This window comes from Anolis carolinensis, chromosome 4 (genome assembly GCF_035594765.1).
Source record: "Anolis carolinensis isolate JA03-04 chromosome 4, rAnoCar3.1.pri, whole genome shotgun sequence".
In the NCBI taxonomy this organism is placed as follows: Eukaryota; Metazoa; Chordata; class Lepidosauria; order Squamata; family Dactyloidae; genus Anolis; species Anolis carolinensis.
In genome coordinates this window covers 178,860,209-178,884,984 of record NC_085844.1, presented here as the reverse complement: position 1 = coordinate 178,884,984, position 24,776 = coordinate 178,860,209, and the positions used below count along the sequence as shown (strand labels likewise).

The window sequence follows — 24,776 nt, the reverse complement described above, 5'->3', positions numbered from 1 at the left end:
TAATAATAATAATAATAATAATAATCTGATGAAACCATTGATCATATCCTCAGCTGCTGTAAGAAAATTGCACAGACAGACTACAAACAGAGGCACAGCTATGTGGCCCAAATGATTCATTGGAACTTATGCCTCAAATACCATCTCCCAGCAGTAAAGAACTGGTGGGTCACAAACGCGCAAAAGTATTGGAAAATGAGCACGCAAAGATACTGTGGGACTTCCGAATCCAGACTGACAAAGTTCTGGAACACAACACACAAGACATCACAGTTGTGGAAAAGAAAAAGGGTTGGATCATTGATGTTGCCATCCCAGGTGACAGTCGCATTGACAAAAAACAACAGGAAAAACTCAGCCGCTATCAGGACCTCAAGACTGAACTTCAAAGACTCTGGCAGAAACCAGTGCAGGTGGTCCCGGTGGTGATGGGAACATTGGGTGCCATGCCAAAAGATCTCAGCCGGCATTTGGAAACAATAGACATTGACAAAATTACGATCTGCCAACCGCAAAAGGCCACCCTACTAGGATCTGCGCGCATCATCCGAAAACACATCACACAGTCCTAGACACTTGGAAGTGTTCGACTTGTGATTTTGTGATATGCAATCCAGCATATCTATCTTGTTTCCTGTGTCATAATAAAATAATAATAATAAAAAATCACATAATTCTAAATGCTTGGTAAGTGTTCGACTTGTGATTTTGTGATACAAAATTCAGTATATATATCTCACTGTGTCATTCTGTCAATAATAATAATAATAATAATAATAATAATAATAATAATAATAATAATAATAATATAGAGAGTTGGAAGAGACCCCTTGGGCCATTTGGTCCAACCCCCGTCTGCCTTTGTGCACCAAAAGCACTAGCAAAGCACCCCTTAATAATTAATTAAATAATAGTTAAAATACCATTATAAACAAGCAAAGCTTTGGAAGGTGCGCACCAGGTGAGGGAGGAGGTGGGAAAGGCGAGGAGGAGAGAGCCGCTGCTGCAGGGGCCAGATAAATGGCTTAGATGGGCCACATGTGGCCCCCGGGACTTAGTTTGGGGACCCCTGCTATAGGCAGTCCCTGAGTCACAAATATCTTACAAACAACTCATAGTTTAGAGCGGATGTGAAACAGGAAATGGGAGAAATCTACTCCTAGAAAGGGAAATTCACTCCTGAAAGATTTATAGGGAAAATGTAATCTCCACAGAAGCTTTATCACTAATCTTTCTTTCCACAACAAGCAATTTTTTTTCAAAATCCAACTACATCACAGGGATAGAAAGTGAGGTGAAATCTTCTGAACAGGGGAACAGACAGCAAAACAAACACCACAGGAGTGTTAACCCTTCCCTATGCTATCCAAAGCTTTTCTGTCTATCTATCTATCTATCTATCTATCTATCTATCTATCTATCTATCTATCTATCTATCTCCACACACACACGCTGTATATTTGGCTGGAGTTACACTTACAAATGTACCTGTTCTAACTTACACACAAATTCAACTTAAGAACACACCTACAGAACCTATCTTGTTCGTAACTTGGGGACTGCTTGAATTTCCCTTCTCACTATATGACAATCAGAAGAAAATAACAGCTTTGCATATTGAGGGCAATTCATACGGTAAATTATTGTCAAGGTGCACATTAACATTTTAGCCCTCCCCTCCTTTTTCTTTAGAAATGCTTCCACCATGGCCAGTAAATTTGTGAGCAATACAAGTAATGCAAACAGGTTTTTATTTTGATTTGGTCTTAACAGCAGCTCACTTTTTCATAAACCATCTCCGAGATATAATTCTTGCCACTCATTAAAAAATACTATTTTATTTATTTATTATTTTATTTACTTTATTTTTATCCTGCCTTTCTCCTGATATAAGGATTCAAGCAGCTATTTATTTATTTATTTATTTATTTAAACAAATTTCTGAACAGCTGTTTCCATCCTTTTCATACTAAGGACATTTTTCCTAATTTTGCCAAAACCTACATTTTCTAAATTGAAAAAATCCACAGTATAGCAACCTATTATGTAGAGATAAGATGAACAATTGTCTTCCTTCTACCTCTTGATATTAGCTTAAATATTTCAATACATCATTCCAATATTATTTTGAACATGCCCATTACTTCAAGCTCCCCTCAAGCAACTTTAATGTTAACATCTTATCATTCTCATAGCTCTCATCAGAATCATTTCAATTTCTCGCCTTCCCTCTTTAAATGTGGTACCAGAACTAAAATCCCATGTATCATGACTTTCCATTAGCTGTTCAAGCACAATATCAGTAATAACAATCCTTCTTCTATTCCAGCATTTCCCCAAACTACAAATTGGTTGTACTCATTTTTATTCATGCATATTGATCATTGCTCTGAAGAGTTGGCAAACTATGTACTAAAGACGTATCATGAACGATATTAAGACAAAACAGAATGGTGGAAAACAAGATTTTAAAAGTCAAACTAAATAGAAAAGGCTGTAATAATTTCATGTCTATGATTGTGTAAACCATCATTCTGTTGCTGTGGTTTCATGATATACTGTACTACAACAAGATTGTGTTAGCATAAGTCAAAAAGAGGGAGGGACGGAGAGAGACCAGCATGCCCAACATATCAGCCACAGGATTCGCCAACATTTGTTTCCTGAGGGCCTTTCTACACATGGACAAAAACCTGGAAATAAATGGGTTATGGGGAGGGTGGCGAAACGACATTTAGCCAAAGTCTGGGAGGGATCATTCCTTACGTTCTTGTATTATAAACTATAATCAGTTTGTAACTATTATTCTATTTTGTAATACTAGTGAGTACCAGGACAACCTTGTATTTACACAGGGATCAGGAGGAATCAAGTTAACAGCTGAAAAGCACACATTAAAAAGGTGTGCTTGCAGGTGTCAATTCTTCATTTAGAGGACAATCTAAATGAATGTGATGAGCCCCAGTTATACATGTGTTTATTTTAATATTATGTAGGCAGATACGACTATATCTATACAATATCCTTGCTCAACTGTAAATGTGTATGTTCTAAAATGAAAATGTTGGATTTTCTGGCCAGGAACAAAGAAGGGATAACTGCAAAGCTCTCTCAAAATCTTATAGATACCAGTTGTGCTGAATTCCTTTATCTATCATCAAGTTTACTTAAAATTCCTGATGAAACAATTGGAATCTTGAAAACAAGGTTGGATCTCTCCTGAAATGTGACCCTGTAGTTGGCAAACAATGCATTACAGACAGCCGGTGTTACCCATGCAAAAAAGGTAACACTTCTGTAATAATGAAGTGGGTGGATGTCTGAGCCATTGCCACCTTTGCTAAAAGAGGTGTTGAGTGATGTATCTTAGGCAGTCCAGATGGACATGTTTTCTTTGAAGAAATTCCTTTGTTTAGAGAATGTGCTGTTATTATGCTGATTCCCCCACCCCCTTGAGATGCTTTATAAAGGAATCCAAATTGAAAAGTATTAATCTATGGAGGGTTTTTTTCCTTGAACCACTTTCAAAGAATATTAGCCTGTCATGGCTACCAATACTCCTTTTCTTTCCCTTCCTCAACAAGCAAAGGAGAATACTCCCATGGATATGTCTGACTTACAGTCTCTTTACGGAGAGATGGAAACAATAGAACTCCAGCTTAGTAGATCTTACTTGAAACCTATATATATAAAAAACTTCTGAAATTTTTACCTAAAAGTAGACAATGAAACTAAATGACCCACAACGACAAAACTTGGCAACACAACCCACCGTCCATGCCGCTAGGTTCTGACAACAAAACCAAACATATGTTCGAAATCCATGCCCCTCAAAATCCCAAAAAAAGAAAAAAAAACCAACTGCGCATGCTCGGAGCAAGCCACAGCCCTCACCCTCGCAAGACAAACGGGTATTACACACAGTAGCACGTGAGCAGCCCAACCGCCAAGGCAGAGGGCTAACCTCAGGCTGGGAACGGCGACGCAGCTGAGAGGAAAAGGGGGGAAGCTTTCCCCATTTAATGCATCCAAAAAAGGGGGGAAGGAAAACCGGACATTTGAGAGATCGTGTGGTGGGGGGGGGGGGACTACAACTCCCACAATCACAAACCAATTACTGGAAAAAATGAGAGTGGATTGGGATTGTGGCATGCCTACTGGGGAGAAAACTGGAGTACATAGGCAATAATGACACCGCTTTTTCACACCCCACTCTTCACCTGTCCAACCCTCCTCCGTAATCCTAAACAAATCCCACAACTACCACCACAGCATCTAAAAAGCAGGCCCATTGATGCCGTCATGGTGATGTACCTTCTAGAAACCCCTCTCATCACCAACCTCCTTCTCACCAATACTATAGAAATCACTGCTCAAGAAAATGCAAAAATACATAAAGATTACTGTGTTGCTCTGAACCGTGAAAATGAACACTGAATTACCTGATGTGCAAGGCCCCTTGGGCGGCACCCGTGCGCGTTGCTACGTAGATACCAAGCTACCTACCAACCCGCAGGGGCGCTTCCCCAACCGGAGTACTCACCGCCCCGCCCCTTCGGAGGGAGCAGCGAGGCCTGCATGGAGCCCCTTGCCGCCACCCTCCGGTGAGGCCTGGCTGGAAGCGGGACCAGGGGAGGCAGCGAGGAGAGGGTACGGCAAGCAGGCCTCCTCCCCGGCCACCCTCCTCCGGGGCCTCCTCGCCTCCTCTGCCCCATCGCAAAGAAAAAGAAGACGATGTCACCATGCTCCTCCTCCTCATCGTCATGAGGGAAACAGATTGAGGAGGGAGGGAGGGGCCTGGCCCACATCGCCCTGCGAAACAGAAGAACGCGTGATAAATTTGTCAATACAATAACTACTACGTAACATTACTAAAATACTACATAACATTACTGTGTATTGAACTACTTTTCATGGAATTCCACTGCTATTCCACTTCACCCACAGCGAAGCGTGGCCGGGCACAGCTAGTATCTTATATTCTAAAAACATATCAGGATTAAAAAAAAGCAGGCTTTGCTTACAAGATCACAAGGGGGGAGCCTTTCTTGCCTTCCTGGCAAAGGTGTTCTAAAGCCTAGGCACAATAATCAGGTACTTTCTGGAAAGCTGCTAGAGATCCCAGATTAATGATTACTGCTTCTGATTGATGAAATATATTATGTTGGTGATCTTATCCAGTAACATTCCATCTCATTATGTTAAGTCTACCTTAACCAATCTAGCTTGTATGTTTATAATGCAGGACATGTAACAGTAATATTGTACAATGGTCCGGTGTACAGCTACTCACCACCACTAGCAAAAGTCTACCACTGAATCCATAGGTGGAAGCTTCTCCATCAACACAAATTGAATTTGTCCATATGTACTCCTGTTCTAAATACCATCCTGCAAGTTGAGCATCTCTTCTCCAAAATGCCTGGGGCCAGCAGTGTTCCATATTTTTATTTTTATTTTCCAAATTTTGGAATACTTGGATATACACAATGAGATAGCTTGGAGAGGGGACTTAAGTATAAACACAACATTCATTTATGCTTCACATGAACCTTCTATATGAAGCTTGAAACTAATTTTATACACAATAATTTTAACAATTTCGAATGAATGAATAAAACAAAATTTATGTACACTGAACTATCAGAAAGCATTATGTTGACCATTCATGTGGAAATTTTGGATGTCAGAATTCCATATAAGGGATACCCCAACTATAGTGATATATACTTACTTATAGAGTTAGTGTCATGAAATACAGATATATCATTATCCACTCTTTCTTAAAGCCCAAAATTTACTCAACACATAACAAGATTATAACATTATCCTAGAAGCAGGTTTATATTTTAAATATTGGTGCTGAATGGCAGTAAATATAAGTTAAAGAAAAACAGTGTTGAAACTGAAAATCAATATGCATTTGGCCCCAAAGAAGCACAGATGATCCCTAGGGTCACTGAGGACTTAAATTTAGCTCAGTGAATGAAGAGAAAATCAACTTGAACTTGAATGATGACCCAATATATCCGGCTTATGTGCTGAGGAAACTAAACGGATAATTGAACATTTCAGCAAAATAAAAGCAATTCTTGGGAAAATTAAGAAACGAATTACCTTTGGCATTGATCAGGCAAAAAGTAACTTAATAGTGGTTTGCAGCAAGATTCCAATCTTTTTCTATTTGATCTTGCTATAAAGCATAGAAGAAAATTCTTGCTACTATCAGATAGCACTTGGAGCAAAAATGTGCTTGCAATAGTTCAGTAGTCTGCTAAACTAAGAGTTACTTATCAAGAAAACTTTGATCTGTAAGGACATTGCCTCAGTACGACAATCAGGGAAGCAGCAGAAATTTGATGTACAGTAGAGTCTCACTTATCCAACACTCGCTTATCCAACGTTCTGGATTATCCAACACATTTTTGTAGTCAATGTTTTCAATAAATCGTAATATTTTGGTGCTAAATTCGTAAATACAGTAATTATTACACAACGTTATTGTGTACTGAACTGCTTTTTCTATCCATTTGTTGTATAGCATGATGTTTTGGTGCTTAATTTGTAAAATTATAACCTAATTTGATGTGTAATAGGCTTTTCCTTAATCCCTCTTTATTATCCAACATATTGGCTTATCCAACGTTCTGCCGACCCGTTTATGTTGGATAAGTGAGACTCTACTGTACTTGAGAATCTCTGGAGGCCACAAACTTTACAGGTAAAGAGGAAAGATGTCATTTTAAATGAGAACAATATAGTCTGCAGTACATGGTAATTTAAAGTAATGTCTGTGTCCTTTGACAGCGAGATACTATCTATGAAAGCATTGCCACTGACTGTAATATCACCACCTTCATCACTACTACCAACTCAGGGAAAAGTCTGCTATATTATTACATAATAATATCATAGTTCAAAAGTATTTATGATTTTAATACAGATAATCTAACGGAATATCTAAGGGTGGAGGAAAATAATCAAGAATGGAGATCAACATGCATGGGACATGTTTTGTTGCTTCTGCTGCAAAAACATTTTTCTCTAAAGCAATCAACAATGTATTAATGTATATTCTCTAAACTAGAATATGGATCTTTTAACTGATTATATTTTAATAGAGGTTGTTTTATCCAATTTATATACAGTACAGTCTCACTTATCCAACACTCGCTTATCCAACATTCTGGATTATCCAACGCATTTTTGTAGTCGATGTTTTCAATAAGTCATGATATTTTGGTACTAAATTCGTAAATACAGTAATTACTACATAGCATTATTTCGTATTTTACTACTTTTTCTGTCAAATTTGTTGTATAACATGATGTTTTGGTGCTTAATTTGTAAAATCATAAACTAATGTGATGTTTAATAGGCTTTTCCTTAATCCCTCCTTATTATCCAAGATATTTGCTTATCCAACGTTCTGCCGGCCCATTTATGTTGGATAAGTGAGACCCTACTGTACCTGGTTTATGTAATATTATTGTTTTCATGTTGATGTATTTTATTTTATGTATTATGTATTTTATCTATAGCATCTTTGTGTGCTATTTTGTAAGCCATCCCAAATCCCATGGCAGATGGTGGTCATGTATAAACAAAGTTTTATCATTTTACTATTATTAGAATATCTACACTGCAATCTTAACACTAATTAAGAGACTGAAATCATCATAATGCCATCTTCAGGAGTAGTGGCTTTCTGGAGTGGTAGTCCTAAAACTGTAGCCCTACAGTATTGTAATAAATCCTGGGAAATGAATACAATTGGATTTGATCAGTATATGACTGAACGTAGCATGCCATTGAAAAGGTATATTATGTAAAATATAAAAGCTATGCTCTCTTCTTACATCAAATGGCAATGATTTTTTAAAAGAGCTAGTTTGGAACTATGGATCATGCCTTCAAAAGGGGATCACTGTCAAGCCCCAGAGGCTCCTTCCCTTACCAGCGATGTGCTTGCTTCTTTCTTTGGCATCTTCTCTAAAAGCAAGGACAAGAAGATACTGCACCATCCTTTATTTACCTTGTTTTCTTCTTTGGGATAGCAGAGGTGGAGAAACTGAAACCACTTGGTTACATATTATCCCCCTCCCATTTTGTCTCTCTTAAGCCCCAAGATATGAGATAAAATATGAACATGCAATCGTGGAAATTCAGAATCACAAGCAAGGGCAATGGTTTGGTTTGCTACTAAAATTCAGAAGCCACGTTCAACTATGGTATCCGAGACAGTTCTGTTTCATATCTAAGTAGAAACAGAATGGAAAGACATTATTGTCAGTTGCTGGGAGGGGGGGGCAATATTTGGAGTAAAAACATTATATATTATGCACCAGATCCTGTATGAATTTGAAGGCTAATCAGAATCAGCTCTAGTTAATACTTGGATGGGAGAATACAAGGTGCTGTAGGCTATATCTCAGAGGAAGGAACTGGCAAAAGCCACCTCAGAGTATTAACTAGTGAAGGCTTGAAATATTATCTAGTTGCTTTTTTTTGTATTTATTTGCCTTGTGAAACAGGAATGTACATCATGCAATACTAAGGACAATATACATAAAAAAAATTAAAGACATTTCCACTGTTTGTCAAAACTTCTCAGTATCACATATGCAAATATTTATAGGCTAACAAGAAGAAACATATCCAACTTGATCACTGAGGGCTGCACAGCCCTTTCAACAGTGTTCCCAACTGATTATTAATTGAAGTGTATTATATTTGACTGATAATGGAGCCACAGATATTGCTTATCTCTGAAAGTATCTATTGATATGTAAAGCAAAGACATTGGCCATGTAATTAGCCTACAGCATAACTATCATTCTTCATTCAATCATTGCAGTTCCAACTGCCCAAACAATAGTAACATTTCACAATGTTTTCACTTATAATAGCAGGTACCATAATCATAGTTGTAAATTTCTTATAAAAAGCTCCCACTGATAGTGTACATCATGCTGGCAAAAGGGGTTTAAGTAGAAGAAACCAATTAAAACTCTAAAACTCTCTCAAGGATAATTTGTTAAAAGAGCTTTTTTACTTTGTTTTTACTCTAAAAATATATCTTTGTTAAAATCTTCAGTACATTAAACCTATTTAGGATTCAGCAGGACTAATTCTACTACGGTATTTATAGCTTCCATTTTTATATTAAGAAAAGAATATACAGTATTTTGCTGTTAGCAACTGAACATTTTGTTTCTTTTCATTATTCATTTGGGATTCTTGACAGAAAAAGGGTAATGGTCCACTGTCAGGCTAATAAATTTATGTTACTAGCACATTGTTTTAAAAGAAACAGGAAACTCAGAACAAAAAATCTGTATAACATGGAAAGTTCTTTTAAGTTAAAGATAAAGGCGTTTAGGAAGAATGAAAAGACAAAAGAGATGACAGTGCAGTCACAGTTGAAAAAGGCTGAATTGTATTAATGGTATTGTATTAAAAGTTACTGTGATTAATGTAAAAGGGAAATAATAATTTGGTATTACATAATGAAGCATGATGTCCTGTACAGTGATAGCAATAGTTATTATGGTCCAATGGGCAAAATACATTCCTGGCCTTGCCCTCCCAATTTAGTTTACTAATTTAGTATGCTAATTTAGTATACTAGTATACTAGTTTACTAATTTAGTATACTAATCAATGAGAAAAAATCCTAATTTTCTAACTCAATTTCATTTTTAAAACTTATCCTGATTTTGAAATGAGTAAGCACGTCAACAATTTGAAAAAGGTGATGTGTTTATTATTTTTCATCAAGAACAGTCCTGACGATTTGTCTTGTGCTAAGATGTATTTGTTTTTAAAAGTTGCTCTACTATCATCAAAAGTTATTTTCTTGGTAATTATATATCTTTTTCTCCCACATCATTTTGTATATTGCCTGATGGCATAATCTGAAGACCTCAACAGCTTATTCATACTTTGTTATCCTACAAGTGGTCTAGAAACAGTACCTAAGTGCTATGCACTTTTGAAATTACATGCCTTTACTGGGTCCTTTCAAAAATTATACAGCATTCTGTCAAGACTAAGGATCTTTGCATGAATGCCTCATTTTCCATCATCTAATGTCCCTTTTTCAATGCACATTAAGATAGCAGATCTAAAATTCTGTTTTCGTCTTCACCCAATCACAGCCTTTCCTGCTAATATGTCATAGGATTGCTGTGAAAACAGAAGTGTGGAGTGTAGGTGGAAATAAAGTCCTTTAACTGCAGAACACAAAGAGAAGAAGTTAAAACAAATAGATACAGCTGGGAAAACATTTTCCTGAACCAATGCCTTCCAGTGACTTCTCAAGATGTCTCATTTAGACTGCCATCTTATCACATTTACTTTGGAATAAATCCTACAGAACAGTAGCGATTACTTTTCAGCACACAGGCTTATGTTTCTACCATATGCTATATACCAGCAATCCACACTATCAGAAGGAATCTTTGTCTATCCCCACCCCCCGTGACTCTTACCAAGTATGGAATATTATTTCATAGTCACTCAGAATGAAAAGCCAAATTTCTTCAAATGGTGGACATCTCTACTATCATGAATGGAATGTTATATTGATTCTAATGTCACTTACAGACCAATTCAATGACACTTACTTCTAGGAGATTATTATAGGAATTACACCCTTCCCAAATAGTAGTTATGAAGGACAGAGAATTTGGGAAGTAGGTGGTTGGTGATGGGTAGGAGTTGACTGTTGTGGGTAGAGTGGTATGGTAGCTGTGAAAAGACAATCTGAGGTGAGTCTTTCCCATCCGGTTAAGAAAAGGAGGGGAAGAGGAACTGGGGTTTCTTATGTGAACTCAGGAGAGGGAGTATTCTTCTTCCTGTCTTGTGATATTTAGGAGTGAGGAGAGGTTGAAGGGCCAGCTCTCTCTCCTTTTTTCTCTCTGTATGTTATAGTATAGGAAGAAGAAAAGTGATAAAGCTACAGTGAAATGAAGTAATTGGACTAGGGAGAGAAATTCACCCTTTAATTTTTCCTTCCTTCAAAATCCCTAGAGCACATCGGGTCACTGGATTTTCAAACTAACACAGGATTCTTCTTTTCCCACTGAACTAAAGCTAAAGAAAGAATACGACCATAGAATTTAAAGACAATGTTTGTAAAAACAGATTTTTACTATTCACCTTCATTGACAAGGAGCCAGAAGCACTCTGGACTGAAGCCAGAAGCACTGTGAGGAGAGAGGGCAAAAAGACACTCTGCAGCCAGAAAGAAAAAAAAAGGCTCACTGGATGACAGATGAAATTCTTCATGCAGTTAAGAATAGATGAAAAGCAAAAGTAAAAGAGTCAGGACCCAGTCCTTGGGAACAAAGAGAGTACTATAACAGTCAATGCAGAGAAATAGAAGAAAACAACAACAAGAAAAATAACAAGTCCTCTTCCATGAGGTCTGACAAATCATAGGGATATTACACCAAAAGTGGAGATGTACACCAGAGGAACACACAATGTGAACAAAAAGAAATAAAAAGAGATAGGGGAACAATAAATCATCAGGGACAGATGATTCTGATAGAGCTGCTTCAAACTACACAGAATCCACTCAAATTCTAACTAATAATTGCCAACAAATCTGGGGGGGAAAGGATGGGACACAGATTGGAAATGCTTAATACACATTCCAGTCCCCTTGTGGGGTGCTTGGGTAGGCAGCAACCATCAAACCATTGTATTAGGCTCTCCTGCAACCAAAATGTTGCTAAAAATTCTAAAAGAAAGACTTTAACCCTATATGGAACAAGAAATGCCAGATGATCAGACTAGGAATCTTATTTTAAGACTACATTTGATTATGGAGCACACTAAAAAAATCAGCCAATTGGAAACACTTGAAATTATCTCTCTTGGGTAGAATATCCACTATCAAAATGAATGTATTGCCGAAAAATGCTATATCTATTTCAATCCCTACCAATTATCAGAAATGTAAAAAAATTTAACAATTGGAACAAAGACTTACCTAAATTTATTTGGCAGGGCAAGAAACATAGAATAAAACAGCTACATTTAATAGATGAAAAGAAAATGGGTGGCTTTAGCTTACCTGATTTAAGATTATACTATGAAGCCTCAGGCCTTATTTGGATCAAAGATTGGGCAACACTAAAAAAAGCAGAAAACATTGACCCTGGAAGGCTTCGATTTAAGAAGAGGCTGACATGCCTACATTTGGTATAATAAGACAAAGATAGAAAGAGATTTTTCTAACCATTTCATAAGAGCTGGCCTCATAAAAATATAGGATCGGTACAAGTCAAGATTTTATAGCTATACCCCGATTTGGGTATCTTCCCTAGAAGCTTTCCAAAGAAGAGAACTTGGCTGGCAATTTCCATATTTAGAGGTATTTTCTTATCTAGATCCAGAGAATTTTGATGAAAACAAAGGCTTCCATAGTGTAGATTAAGAGAAGGAATGATGGTAATAGGTTAAAAAATCAGATGGGGCAAAACACAGATATATTTTACTATAAAAGACTGACATAGTTTAGAAAATAATTTTTGATAATAACACCATTTTTGATATATTTTAGATTTGATATTTACAATTGTATTCTATTTTAAAAGTTTGATGTATTTCAACATCAGTTTCAATTGCTGTTATGGCATATGATTGAAGATCAAGAAGAATATGCTAGTGACCGGGTATATATGTTTTTGATCAGCATGTGTACATTTTCAAGATCTTCATATTCTCTTTTACCTGTTAAATATTCTGGGCTACTATAATCCCACATTGTTTGGAATGTGCTCCTCAGTAAAATCATCTATATTAAGCTGTCAAGAGCATTCTGTCTTTCTCTGCATCAATATATACATATACGAAGCTTACATTTATTATTATTAAACAATGACTCATTGAAACTATTCTTCAGTACACCACAGTTCACGATTTGATTCAGATTACAGATCAAGCTATGAAGGCATAGGATTAAAATGAATTTGCCTATCTGTAAGATCACACTATATTTTATCATTTAAAACAAAAAAAACACTACAAAGAAAATGAAGAAAAACTATTTTAACTTTAAAAAAATATGCACATGGGTCTCAATCTATATCAATAAAAATAATTCATATAATAAAAGGAAGGCAGAAAGCTCAATTATTTTATATATTTACCTGCCCCTGCCTATGGTGCAGATGCTGTTCCAAGAGTGTTAAAAGCATATCAAGGGAGGAAATAATAACTACAATAATTTCAGTGATGGACTCATTTTAATAGACTATGTTTGTGGCAAACGTTATTAATTTTCTCTGGTTTGGGGAACATAGTAGAACATCACAATATTCCCAGACAAAAAGCGATATGAGAACAACTATACACAAATTAATTCTCTACTTCATAATTTATATAGTTAGTAAAGCAACTTTACACTAAAAAAGTGAATGAAGATTATTTAGCAATTACATTATTTACCAAGCCCAGAATGTTCTCTAAAATGGTTCAGAAATCTTTTGCTTATGTTACAAAACTTTGCTTATGTTACAAAATAAAATCTCCAAAAACAGCAACTTAACCTGTGATTTCCTACAAATCTTTTCACATCTTACTATTAATAAATTGGAAATATGTAACTTAATCAGTTCTTGCAGTAGTTCTTGCAGGAATTACCCTATCTAGGGTATTTGGGGAACTATAGGGTTATGAATTTAATTAAAGGTTGCATAGCCATTATCTGAAATGATCAAAATCAGAATTGTTTCCTATTATGGATTTTATAGTATTTGCATTATAAAAAGTAATAAAAGTATTTGTGCTATAAAAAGGAAAAAACAACAATGAATGTGGCCATAGACCCTGGATACCAGGCATGCATTCTTTGGACTCCCCAGCCTTTGGGGAGAAGAAGGAAACAGCAGTGGGGGATCACATTCGTAGTCAAACTTGGCATAAGTGGTTGCCTTGGTGGCTGTTACTGCTGATCCTTCTCCACTGCCCACAAATCAAAATGAGGTCTAGAGCACTGCTTCTTAAACTATGTGTCCTAATCACAAATGCCCCCCCCCCCGTTAGATCAATGTTGAGGTCATCAAAAATGTAGCAACAATAAAAGGTTTTTGAATGCCAGCCATTTATACAAATTTGTTAGCAGCAATGTACTGTGCTTACAGTGGACTCTGCAGAAAATACCTCAGCAGTACTCTGCAAAAAGGAAAATCAGCCTGTTTAGCAAGCCCTGCAAATGCTGAATTATTATTAATAAATGTTTGAGGGTTGTTGTATGTCTTTCGGGCTGTGTGGCCATGTTCCAGAAGCATTCTCTCCTGACGTTTCGCCCACATCTATGGCAGGCATCCTCCTCACAACCTCTGAGGATGCCTGCCATAGATGTGGGCGAAACGTCAGGAGAGAATGCTTCTGGAACATGGCCACACAGCCCGAAAGACATACAACAACCCTGTGATTCTGGCCATGAAAGCCTTCGACAACACAATAAATGTTTGATTTTATATCTATTTTATATGGCTAAATACCTGGGGACACGTAAAAATTTCTCAAGTAGAAAGGGGTCATGAACAGAAAACGTTTAAGAAGCTCTGGTCTAGAGCAGGATGCAACAATGCTGGCTGCTGATAATCACCTTCATCCTTTGCCTGGAGGAGAGCCCCATCTCAAAAAGACCCTCTTCTCTCCTCCTGCTCCCACAGCTGAATACCCAATCCCAGTCAGTGGCTTTTCAAGTGACAATGGCAGGTGCCTACTTCCACCTTTGAGGTGGCAGCTGGAGAACTCCTGTGCCTGGAGAAAGAATCAAGAATTTGTGAAATTGTGATAGGCATTTCTCTTCAATTGCATCTGGGCACTGCAACCACATTGCAGATAGTTCTGCACCAAAAACTGGCTTTTATTATTTTTATACTTGAGCCACTAGCCATTAGACTTCATTTCTGGCCACAGCAATAGTCACTACCGCCTTACTATTCAAAAATATATGATAAGTGCAAGAAAATGTATCAACAAGGATTCCAGGCTAGATTTTTTGAAAACAAAGGAAAATATCAGTCATATGACTATGTAAATATTCAACTTGTGAAGTGGTCTGACTTAGTGTGGAAAATGCTAACAAAATACACCCTCCATTTGTGCCACTTATCAAACGAAGTGTACATAAATCTTGTGTTCTTCCACACCATTCTCAAACACAAAACTCAACAGGAGGCAGATGTTAATAAGTAAAAGCATTAGTCTCTTTTTACGGCAGCTCGACAGAGTCTTGCCTTTCTCCTGTTAATAAATGGGAAAGCAGAATTACCAGTAATTTCACTTGGAGCACAAAAGGGAAGTGCTTGTGAGAAATATCACATACAGTGCTCTGAATAATTATAGCACATAACTGACTGAGGTTTTAAATCAAGGGTACTTATCTTAATTGAACATCTGAAATGTTTTATTTATATAAAGAAAAGGTGTAAGAAAAAATTAACTGATTCAAAGCATGATGAATATAACATTTTGTTCTGGAAGACACTAATATGTGAATTCTTCCTTTTCTTTTCACAATATAGTGAGCACAGCTTTAAAGTTAGCTGTATTGTAAAAGCAGGATCAGATTTATACAAAGCTTTCTGGTCAAAAGAACTCTAATATTTCAGACTCCAGGGTTAATGTCCTTTTACTCCAATGGCAGAAACACCACAAAATATATATTTTTAAAAAATTAGGCTAGATATTGTGGTTTCTTCACTCCTTAGTACTGATCCACAGTATCCTTCACACACTCAATGCATCCTCTCATAACCCAGACTTACATAATACATGATCTGCTTGCATAATATACTATGTACTAATGAAATGCTTCCAGAATATTTTGTATATACCTGTTTTAAGCTGTTTTTCAAACTCTGAAATGTAACTGGATTGCTTATTACAGTTCTGAATCATTTTGTTGAAACATTTCTTTATACAGTAGAGTCTCACTTATCCAACATTCGCTTATCCAACGTACTGGATTATCCAACGCATTTTTGTAGTCAATGTTTATCGTGATATTTTAGTGCTAAATTCATAAATACAGTAATTACTACGTAGCATTACTGCATATTGAACTACTTTTTCTGTCAAATTTGTTGTATAACATGATGTTTTGGTGCTTAATTTGTAAAATCATAACCTAATTTGATGTTTAATAGGCTTCTCCTTCATCTCTCCTTATTATCCAACATATTCGCTTATCCAACGTTCTGCCGGCCCGTTTATGTTGGATAAGTGAGACTCTACTGTAATTGCCAACATAAAGATCACAAGTGGCAAATACCACATCACAACTGTTGACAATGGCAGAATTCACAAATTCCCTGGTATAGTATAGACAGAAATTCTCCTATGTTTGTCAGAATTCTGGGATTTTTAAAAATATCAACCCTCATAAAGGAAAAAAAATAAAGGAATAATTATTTTACACTGAACTGCTTTACATGAAAATTATGGCTGTGTTATGAAAGAAAAAAATATTAATTTTCTATGGCAAATGAAGATGTTATACAGAGAGAGAGAGAAAGGAGAAACCATCATTTTAGACTCCTTCTGAGGGGGTTTTAGTGCAAATTCAAAAAATGACTACAAACAATCCTTTTGGATGTCAAGGCAACAATAGCCAGAAAAATCAGGAAAAACCAGGAAGCGATAACGCAAGTACTAGGACTTCTTAAAATCAGTCTGGAAGAGTCCGCTGTCTCTCATCAAGCTATGTACTACACTACAACATTTACAATTCCACTATTGCTACTGCATGATAATATCTTGTTCCATTTCTAAGATTTGGGTGGATGAAAACACATTAGTCTTCAAAATTTCAGGAAAGCCCTCAACAAGGCTCATAGACATTAATTTGAGGGAATGTATTAACCAAGTCTAACCTTGAAACCATTACAACATGCAGACATTTATCTAAAAACTGGCAATATACTGAGTTGGTTCCAAATTTCATGTACAGAAGAATTCCTTCTCTTCTCGATAGGATGCAGTAGAAGCTATATATTGCAGCTAAGGAATTAGAAAGAAAAGAAATGTTCCAGATCCCCCTCCAATCACCCTGCTGTTTCAGAGTGTCCACTATCCTTTCAACAGATCTTTTTAGAAGCACCAGTGGTGGGGGCCTGAGGTAAAGAATTGCAGTAATCTCTCCGCCCTTTCCTCAGTTTCAGAACTACTTTAAGTCCCATTATGTATCCAATTCATTAACCTGAGGTTATCTCCTAGATTTCTTTATGAAAAATATAATGTATAATCTGAAATGTGTATAATACACATGCTTCACAATATTTTCACACAAACACAGTAACAAACATAGACATGAAGGAGGATGAAACTAGGAAGTAAAAATATACAATACTATTAATTCTTTTTTCAAATCAACACACTCATTAAAACCTGGTTGTATAAATAAGATGAATGAGGAATTGTTTAAGGACTAATTAAACCTGATGTCAATAAAGACATTATATTAGCAATCAAATACTTATATTAATCAAAAGCCTTCTCATTTAAAAAATAATGTTTAAACCCCTGCTGGCAATGGGGGTAGAAATGAAAAATTTAGTCTTATGCACAGAAAGAGATTTTTGAGTGTTGGTGTTTCAGTGACTGCATCAACATATAAACAATGACTTCTCCAATAGTCAGCAACAAAGAAAGGAAACAATCCAAAATTGAAAACTAAATTCCACCACATTAGAGTGCATCCTGTCCAAAGAAAAGTAGTATTTCTTCCTGTAATCTTAAAAAGTGCTGCCATTATAGCAGTTCTTAACCTGTGGTCCACAGATCCCCAGAGGGCATAAGGCTGCTTAACCCATGTAAAAAGAGCAAAAGCAAAGACAGATGGGTTAATCAGAGTTAACGAGAGCATTTATACTCTCTAGAACTGCTTGCCCATGTTTAGATCCCAGAACCATGGATTAGGGATTCAGTTCTACCAGCTACATAGATTACTATTTATAATTTTCTGCCAACAAGTATAGTCCATGGGTTCTTTCATGCATGTGCATATGTAAGCAGGAGCAGTCTTGAGTGATTTACAAAGGGGGCAAATGCCTAAGGATAGAAATTGATTAGGCAGTGATGGTGGGAGAGAAAGAACTCATCTAATGCAAAAATGTATCATTTGTTAAACGTTTATCCACAGATCCCATTAACCAGTCAGCCTCCACTGTATAGCTGGCTGCTCTGCTTCACGGAGGAAATGAGCTGAGCTGTTGAGCAACATTAGGTCATCCATGTGACAATGAGCCAAGGCAAAGACTGGCTGGCTGGACCCGCATGTTGTTATTCAATCCACTCCAGCCACAAACTGGTGCAAAGAAGCAAGAGAAAGTTTTCCCTCCTGCAGAATCACAGAGGGAAGGTATAACAAATGAAGCAATAGTTTACAGGAGTTACCATCTTTGTCAGCTATCTAAGGCAACTTAAAATTTATTATCATTGTTGCAGCAACTGCCTGAAACAGAGTAATAAAAAATAATCCCACCCATCTCAAGTGAAGTTGTTTCCTAAATATAGTGCAGCCAAGGCCAGCCAAGATATTTATCTAGATATGGCAGCAGAAATACAATGGTCAGAATCCATCGGTGTATTCCCCCCAGATTCTGCCTCAGTCAAAAATCCACCTTCTTCCTGCTAAGCATTTCTGCTAAAAGGTTGTTCAGCTGGACTAGAAAATCCTTCAGAGGAGATTTTGGTGTAACGAGGTTGCAACAAGGGGAAGGAATGAAAAGCCCCAATTTCCTTGCCATCAAATACAATAATACACCTCAAGAAGTATTGCTGACTGAATATGAAACAAAAAAGTATTCATAATGTTGATTAGGGTGCATCCTGTTCAAATTAAAGTAGCATTTCTTCCTGTGCTCTTAAAAAGTGCTGCCGTTATAGCAAGGAATATCTGTTGATTGGCTTCATCTATGCAGAAGATAAGCCACTACTACAGTGTGCGTTATGTTACAAGATATTTCCCAATGAGACCATGAGACCATTAAAATTGCAAAGACATCTCCATGCTAAACCTAAAGAAAATACCACAAACAGCTATACTTTTTTTCAAAAGTAAAGAGCAAGAGCTTCGGGAAGTAAGAAAACGATGAAACAAAGACTGCAGCTGATTGTAACAATAAAAATACAGTGAACACTTCATTTGAAGTTTTCAACTAATAGCAAAAACTGGAAAATTATACACAATAATTATTGCACCTTTTAAACTTGTTTAGTGTTGAGTGTTAGCTGCCTTGAGAAAGGTGGGGTATAAATAAAGATAATAAAGATCATAGTAGTAGTAGTAGTAGTAGTAGTAATTGAAAATGTTTATATCTGCTGCACAGAGCACAAGAGAATATTTTGAAGACTTATTGTTCACTTCCTCAATGAGGAACAGAATCAAATATAGCAGGAAACTTTAGCCTAGGACCAAGAAATGAAACAGGAGAGTGAATGACTGAATGAAGGAAACCACAGCCCTGAGTGTGCAAGACTGGAGCAGGACAGTTAATAACAAGGTGACTGTTTCTCATTCAAAGGTTCACAATAAGTCATATTAAACAGAACAGCAGTTAATAACAATTGTGTATTATATTACAGTCTCCATGAGCTAAATCACTTAGATATAACTAGAATGAAATCAAGCATAATGTGGAATTAACATGTTTTTCTCATAGCATGGTTTTAAAAGAGGTTGTCTTCGTGAAAGCATACCTCAAATGCAGCTTAAGGCTACTGACTGTCCAAACACACATGCAGTTCTTTGCTGATTCTCCAAGTTCAGTGCAAAAGGCATTCCACACTTTTGCAGTAACGAACCACCCAGGCACTAGTTAGAAATGTTCCTGCTGTCGCCAACAGTTAATAGAGATGGAGACTGGAGATGCTATGCACAAAGCAGAAATAATTGAGTGTTTTCCCACCTAAATGAAGTGTGGAAGATGATGGAAAGCTGCAAAGAATCACCAGCCTGAGGCAAGTCAAAGTGTTGACAAGACAGGAGAACATCCATGATACAGCTGCAGCCAGATATTTTGACTCATCTCTCAACAGCCCCATGTCAAAAATAATTTGCTGCCTGTTCTAGGAGAGATGCAAGAGTGCTTCTTTTTAGCTTACTACGTTTACTAACTTAAATATACTTTTACAATATCTATTTTTCAAGACAAAGGAAAATGATGATCTTATAAAAAAATTAAATTACATACATTCCTGCATTAAGAACATGATTTTCTGTCTTCAAAATGAATTAATAGAACATTTTAATTCCCTCACCTACAATTTTTTTCCATTGAACAAAAGAAAAACAATTTTCCTGTAAGGCTTCAAAATTTAAGAAAATTTACATTTTCATGCAATTCTTACGTTCTTTATTGTCATTCAGCATCGGTTATGAGACAATTACTTTCCTAGTGAAATTTACCCTACAACCTATTAAAATATTTGATTTTTTTAAAATTGGGGATCTCACATTTGCTTGAGGGAATCATGCCTGTGGAATGTAAATGCAAAAGTATGTTGAAGCTTTCCATCAGGTATTCTAAAACTCATCCCAACATAATATGGAAATTGGTATTATCTGAATGTTTTCAATAGGAAATAATATAAAGAACAACCAGAAATAGTTCATTGTTCACCTGTAGTTCATTGAGGATTGTGGGTTGCAATAGTTATACATGACCTTATGAATGTTCTGACTAAATTCTAAGGCTTTCTAGCCAGTTTTAATATCAACAAGCTTAAAATATCCAGGGCAATTTTGGTCCCAGGGGAGTCTTACTAATTTCCCACAATTTGCTTCCCTGCCTCAATGAAATGACTTGGATGATGCTACAATTGATACAAATCCAGTGGATGTAATTTTGGTTTCTGTTTGTCCAGTAAAAATTAATACTTTTCCACATTATATAAATCAAGGATTTAAACAGAATTCTTGGAGTGAGAGTCACAATGTGTAGAAGGGATCTTTGTGGTCAGCATGGAGAGGGTGGGAGAGAAAGAGAAGAGGGGAGGGGAAGAATGAGTAGACTAAGGTTAACTTAGTTTTGAATTACATCTAGAAATGGGGGAAGATGCTCTAACAGCCAGGCCCATAACCCTGTTTTTCCCCCCAGATAATTTTTATTAAACATTTACTAGAAATGTGGGGTGGGGAGAGGGGAGGAAAAAGAAAAAAATGGGGATAATACATTTGTTATTGGTTAGTTGTATCTTTACAAAAGTCACGAGGAGAAAACAAAGAGGTCAGGGATTGTTGAGGTATGAGGAGTTGTTTTACAAAGTTATAATTGTTACAAATAAGTCTTCATCTCTATTTCTATTTCTTTAACACACATTTCATAAAATATTGAAGATTAAAACAATTTTAATTTTAAGTTCATTGGTTGTATTTTCCTGTGTCTTCTTATATCTCTTTAACCTTTAAGCAGCAATATAAGCTTCGTCATTATCCTTCCCATCCTGATCACTGAAGCATAGTTGTTTGCCTGAAACATAGCTCCAACATGAGCCTAGATGCTTCATACATATAAATGATTAGTAACTACCATTTATTCATGACAGTTCATTGTGCAATTCTAAGCTATTTTAACAAAATGATAGCAAAACAGAATTATGGGGCTATTGTTTACCCTTCCTATGACGTTTTCCCACTGTCCCCAGCTTCCTCCTGCATCCTCCCTGGTTTCTTCTATGAGGAGTCAGGTGTACACCCAAGTCCTCTGGGCTCCACTTCTTGGCTCTGTGGGAACACTGCCGATATGCTGCCAGCACAGAGTCCCTGCGCCACTGTGTGCCAACAGTGTGCCGGCAGTGTGCCAGCAGCGCAGAAAAGACTCCATGTGATGAAGTGGCTAGACTGCTATTCTTCCAAAAAATGCTTTCGCATTTACAAATGAGTTATCCATATGCTCATTTTCCTATTGAGTTCTATGAGTCTACTTCTAGGGAAGTAACTATAAAATACATTACAAACAGAAATTAGATCTTTAATTAGATCTTGAACGACGGTTCCTACCAACCCAAAAAGTGATGATCAGGCCACTTCAGCCGAGGCTTTTCAAAGCTATTTTGCTGACAAGATCTTACTACTATGCTGGGACCTCCCCGCCACAATTGATACAAGGAGAGAACTTGAGACTCCATGGCCACTTGCTGGGCCCACCCTCGACCGGTTCATCCCACTGGACGCAGAGGCTGTCGATAGGCTCATAGCTGCAGCGAGACCGACCACTTGCTCCCTCGATCCGTGTCCCTCCTGGTTGGTAAAATCCTGCTTGGAGGGATTACGTGACCCTCTGTTGAAGATAATAAACAGCTCCCTTGACCAAGGAGTCTTTCCAGAGGGTTTAAAAGAGGCAGTGGTCTCTCGCCTGCTGAAGAAACCAGATTTAGATCGTTCGGTTCCCTCCAGCTATCGCCCAGTTTCAAACCTCTCGTTCCTGGGCAAGGTGATTGAGAGGGCAGTAGCGGAGCAGTTGCAACAGTTCCTAGACAACCCAGCCGGATTAGATCTCTTCCAGTCCAGCTTTTGTGCGGGGCATGGGACAGAGACTGTGCTGGTCTCCATCACGGATCACCTTCGATGCCAGCTTGATCAGGGCGGGTCGGTGCTGCTCGTGTTATTGGACCTCACTGCAGCATTTGACACAGTCGATTATAATCTTTTGACCCACCGCCTTGCCGTTGCTGGAGTCAGGGGGACAGCTTTAAATTGGCTGGCCTCCTTTCTTCACAACTGTGGACAGCGAGTGGAGAGGGGAGGCCTGGTCTCTGAAAGGTCTCCTCTACTTTGTGGGGTGCCTCAAGGGGCCATTCTCTCCCCTCTGTTGTTTAACATCTATATGTGACCACTTGCTCAGCTGGTTCGAGGTTTCAGACTCGAGTGCTACCAGTACGCTGATGACACTCAGCTTATGTTGAAGATGGAAGGCCGACCGGACTCTGTACCTGATAACTTTCATCAATGCCTCAAGACTGTTACTGGATGGCTGCGTGCCAGCAGGTTGAGGGTGAATCCAGCAAAGACGGAGATCTTATGGCTGGGTCGACCGGGCAGTGGGGATATCCAGTTGCCTACCTTGGATGGCGGGGCGCTACGCCCGTCATCATTGGTAAAGAGTCTAGGAGTCCTTTTGGACCCTCTGCTGACGATGGAAGCCCAGGTCTCCGCCATTAGTAGAATCGCCTTCTTTCACCTGCGGCAGGCTAGACGGCTGACCCCCTATCTGTCAAGGGACGACTTAGCTACAGTGATCCAGGCCACGGTCATCTCAAGACTGGACTACTGTAATGCCCTCTACATTGGACTTCCTTTGTCGATGATCCGGAAGCTCAAGTTGGTACAAAATGCAGCTGCTCAACTTCTTGCGGGAGTCCCGATGAGATGTCATATAACACCAATCCTACTACAGCTGCACTGGTTACCAATTGAGCACCAGATCACTTTCAAAGTGATGGTGCTTACCTTTAAGGCCTTACATGGTCTAGGGCCAATGTACCTGAGGGACCGCCTCACCCCCTACCAACCCCAGAGATCCCTCCGTTCGGAGGACCAAGATCTTTTGGAAGTTCCCAGTTTTAAGACCTTGCGCCTAACAGCAACTAGACGTAGAGCTTTTACATCAGTGGCGCCATCACTCTGGAACACTCTGCCGCCTGAAGTTCGTGCCTTGCGGGACTTATCAGTCTTCCGCAGGGCATGTAAGACACACTTGTTTCGGCAGGCTTTTGATCTCCGCTATTGCTGTTTTTAAATTGCTTAGATTTTAGCTGTTTTTGTAAGTCACTCCAAGCCCTGGGGGAGTGTTTTTGAGATTTTTTTAAAAAGATATTTTAAAGATGTTTTTAAATTGTTAGATTTTAGCCTTTCTTGTAAGCCGCCCCGAGCCCTAGGGGAGTGGCGGCATATAAGTTTAAATAATAAATAAATAAATAAAGACAAAGACATTTTTTAAAATGTTTACTGTCCACACCATTCAGTCTCTTAAAATGTCCAGAAGGTTTTCTGCTAGAAATAATTTTAAAAACATTTTGCAAACCAAAACAGTTAATATATGCCAGTAGTAAGTAAACACAGAATGGACTCCTGACTAAAAGAATAAGTCACTCTGAAAGGCACTTCTTCCTCTACAGAAAGAAACAGAAATGTTCTTATTGAGAAATATGCAAGCCTCCATGTGCATAGCAGAGCCACATCACTTTGCAGTTTTAAATCTCTAAGGCCCTGAAAATGCCAGTCACTGTCAATCACTGGCTACACTAAAGACTAATGAGTCAATCATTAGCATTATGCCCTTCATTACTTTGGAATAAAAATGTATGGAAGTTTATTCTTTGTTGAGGATGTTCAGTGAACATGCTACCTTAACTTGTTACTTCCAAGCTGCATAAAGCAATCAAAGCTCAGTCTAAAGGCTGCACATGAGCTCCCTGAGAGTGATGGCAAGGGAAGAGTTCTCACTTCAGCAAAAAACCTAATATTGGTCCAAGGAGGGAAAATATCTCAGGCCATAGCAGCAGGACCATCCATCACTCCTGCTCCTAACTCCATGCCCACATTCAGTCCTCTTTGCAGGTATACCTAAATTTTCCAGTAAGTAATGCTTGCCACAGTGTTCAAATAGTGACAGGCAGTTGAATATGAAAATAGTCAAACATAATTTGAAAACAAAAAAGAATTCTAGCAAATATCAGGATATCTGCTTTCCAGTTTGCAAGAAAATGCTTCTAGTTAGAAAGAAGTTAAAGGAGTAACCCAGATT

The 24,776-nt window shown here is 37.7% G+C and overlaps 1 protein-coding gene across 2 annotated transcripts in view; it reads right to left on the bottom strand.

Annotated features, from left to right (window-relative positions):
* bend5 (BEN domain containing 5) overlaps window positions 1-24,776 on the bottom strand; it is a 1,240,673-nt gene that overhangs the window by 1,079,649 nt on the left and 136,248 nt on the right. The window lies entirely within an intron of this gene.